Raw genomic sequence first — 3,751 nt, 5'->3', positions numbered from 1 at the left:
TCTTTAAAGGGAATTCCTTGGGGACCCCCAGGTCATCACCGCTGGTGTCCCCATTGGAGATTTCCCCTCTTATTACTTTTCTGGGAACAACCTAAAATTTTGGATTTTCTTTTACTTGAATTTTCAATGATAATGGTAAACAGGACAAATAGAGGGGGAAGCTCCCTAATAGGGGCGCAGACAGCAATACAAACTGATAGATCTTCCAATCCCTTTCATTTCTATTCAAAACCAAAACAAATGTTGGCTTTAGTTATACTTTAACAAGTTCAGGGTATTTTTTTCCCCCCATACACACAATTTAGTTCTAGTTCCTTTCTTAGATCATCATTTCTTAGGTCAGGTCATCAGCAGTCCCCATAAGGTAGTGTGGCCGAGCGGTCTAAGGCGCTGGATTTAGGCTCCAGTCTCTCTGGAGGCGTGGGTTCAAATCCCACCACTGCCAAACCTTTAATTATTGTAGAGAATGGGTTCTTTTACTGGTAGATAAAATGGCTAAAAGCAGGATTTTTGACTTATCTGTAAAATTATTTTTCATAAAAGTAAAAAAATAAAATAAATCGCAGGACACAGGGCTTCCTAATTATCTGTGTTAGGTTGTATACTGCCACCTTCAGGTTAATGGACGCTAACACTCCACGTGAAAAGAGGCTGGCCTTATCTCAGGTAGATAAGCCCTCCTGGGATAAGGACAGGTAGAGATGGTTTCATTCACACCTGAGCGATTATCTGCTTCAAGCTCAAAAACACCAGAGGAGAAAAAAAAAAAATCAATGGGCCAGATTCACGAACAATTACGGCGGCGTAACATATCCCCTTTACGTTACTCCGCCGCAAGTTTTCGTCGTAAGTGCTTGATTCACGAAGCACTTGCTTGTGAACTTGCGGCGGCGTAGCGTAAAGCCGTCCGGCGCAAGCCCGCCTAATTCAAATGGGGCGTGTACCATTTAAATTAGGCGCGTTCCCGCGCCGGACGTACTGCGCATGCTCCGTTTTGAAATTTCCCGCCGTGCTTTGCGCGAAATGACGTAATGTTTTGAACGGCGACGTGCGTAACGTACTTTCGTATTCCCGGACGACTTACGCAAAAAAAAAAAAAAATGGAAATTCGGCGCGGGAACGACGGCCATACTTCAACATGGGCTGTCTATTGTTACACCACCTAAATAGCAGCCGTAACTTTGCGACGCGAAAAGCCGACTAGCGACGACGTAAGAGAATGCGATGAACGCGAGTACCTTCGTGGATCGCCATAAACAGCTAATTAGCATACCCGACGCGGAAAACTACGCGATCTCCACCCAGCGGCCGCCGAAGTATTGCATCCTAAGATCCGAAAGCGTACAAAGCCGTACGCCTGTCGGATCTTAGCCAAATTCCGTCGTATCTTGTTTGTGAATTACAAATAAAGATACGACGCGGCAAATTTGAAAGTACGCCGGAGTATCAGCAGATACTCCGGCGTACTTCTTCTCTGAATCTGGCCCAATGATTCTCTATGGGGATGGATCGCATCTAAACGCCACGTCGCCTGAAGCTCAAACAAGTTCTGGAGCTTTTTTGTCTCTCAATTTGGGCAGATTTGGCCGTTTTAGGTGCACATTTTTGCACGATTTTATGCTCAAATTAAAAAAATAAAAAAAATAAATGTAATAAATAAATGTAAACTAAATACACAAATAACTAAAAATCATCATAAATAATCAATATGTAAGAATACATTAATAAATAATAATTAACCTTAAAAAATATAAAAAATTCATGATTGTTAATAACAATAATAAAATAACAATAAACAGCCAAACGTGAACAAAAAAATGCATTGATAATAATAATAATAATAATAATTTATTTGGGGTTAGGGTCATGCCGCGTACACATGATCGGAAGTTCTGACAAGAAAAGTTCGATGGGAGCTTTTGGTCAGAAATTTCAACCGTGTGTAGGCCCCATCGGACATTTTCTTTCGGAATTTTCTACAAACAAAAAATTGAGAGCTGGTTCTCAATTTTTACGACAACAAAAGTTCTAATCGGAAATTCCGATCGTCTGTATGCAATTCCGACGCACAAACAAAAACACGCATTCTCGAAATCAATTCAACGCACGCTCGGAATCATTGAACTTCATTTTTCTCGGCTCGTTGTAGTGTTGTACGTCACCGCGTTCTTGACGGTCAGAATTTCCGACAACATTTGTGTGACCGTGTGTATGCAACACAAGTTTCAGCCAACATTCAGTCAGAAAAAAATCTACGGTTCTGTTGTCGGAATTTCCGATCGTGTGTACACGGCATTAGGGTGTTTAGTTATTTATTGTTTGTTTGTTTTTTAAGGGGTAAGGGCTAAAGTTAAGGGTTAATTATTTTTTTTATTGTTACTTAGTATTAATTTAATTATGATTCTTTTTTATTTGTATTTATTTTACATTTATTATTATTCAGATATTTATTATTATTCATATAATAATGAATACAAATAAATAAAAAATAAAAATAATAATAAATAACCCTAACCCCTGATCCTAACCTAAGCCCGAACCCCTTACCCTGATGAAAAAACATTATAATAAATTAAATAATAAATAAAAGCCAATGAAAAAGCTAAAAAAAAAAAAAAAAAAAATGAAATATCTAGCAACAAATGATGCAACAGATAATATTGGCTCCATTGGCTAATAAAAAAAATGGCAATGCCCAAAAACGCTACATACAAACGTGCAAGTCACGTAAAAAACGCACAAAAAAAAACACTCATAGAGGCAACGCTCGGGTGTGAACGCAGCCTGAGTCCTTCCTACATCTCTATTCCTCTCTTCTTTTGAGATTCGCTGTATTTTTTTCCCCCCTCCAATTTCTCTTATGCCGCGTACAAACGACCGTTTTTAATGTAATGGAAAAAACTACGTTTTTCTTGACGTGATTCTTGTCAAGCCTGCCTTGCATACACACGATCGTGAAAAAAAAAATGCTTGAGCAAAGTGCGGTGACGTACAACACGTACGGTGGCACTATAAAGGGGAAGTTCCATTCGGATGGCGCCACCCTTTGGGCTGCTTTTGCTAATTTCGTGTTAGTAAAAGTTTGGTGAGAGACGATTCGCGCTTTTCAGTCTTCGTGCTTTTCTGTCTGTTACAGCGTGACGAATGTGCCATCTCCATTACAAATGCTAGTTTTACCAGAACGAGCGCTCCCGTCTCATAACTTGCTTCTGAGCATGTGCGTTTTTTCCCCCGTCGTTAAAGCGTACACACAACCTTTTTTCACGACGAGAAAAATTAGAGCAGGTTCTCAATTTTTAATGGTCATTTTTCACATCGAGAAAAATGCTCCGGAGCCCACACACGATCGTTTTTAATGACCAATTTAAAAAATTGCATTTTTCTCGTCATGAAAAACGGTCGTGTGTACGCGGCATTAGACCCTTTCACCCTGGGGCCACCCGTGTGTTCGCAGCAAAGTGCTGCTCGTTTTAGCGGCACTTTACTGCTGTTTAAGCGTTGCTTTTAACCCCAATTTCACGTTTGCTCGTTGTGCACGGGACGATGTTTTTTGGCACATTGACTTATGAAGGTCGGGGCTCCCTGTGACTCTGCATGCAGCCTTGTGCTGCCATCTGTTGGCGTGTTACAAAACTAGTCTCTAAACTTTTTGATACCACTTTGCATCTCCTTGCTCCCATTTACCTCTGAACTTTTAGAACACTTAAACCCAGATTCACAGAGAGCAAGGCGCACATTACGCCGCCGTAGA

At 40.4% G+C, this 3,751-nt stretch overlaps 1 non-coding gene across 1 annotated transcript; it reads left to right on the top strand.

Moving 5' to 3' along the window:
- The first annotated feature begins 363 nt into the window (after positions 1-363).
- On the top strand, positions 364-445 carry TRNAL-UAG. Its single transcript has one exon. It is a non-coding gene; the product is annotated as a tRNA-Leu (tRNA).
- The last annotated feature ends 3,306 nt before the right edge of the window (positions 446-3,751 follow it).

The sequence above is a fragment of the Rana temporaria genome, chromosome 10 (genome assembly GCF_905171775.1).
Source record: "Rana temporaria chromosome 10, aRanTem1.1, whole genome shotgun sequence".
NCBI lineage: Eukaryota > Metazoa > Chordata > Amphibia > Anura > Ranidae > Rana > Rana temporaria.
Note: the sequence above shows the minus strand (reverse complement) of the source record. Positions and strands in the feature narration are given on the sequence as shown.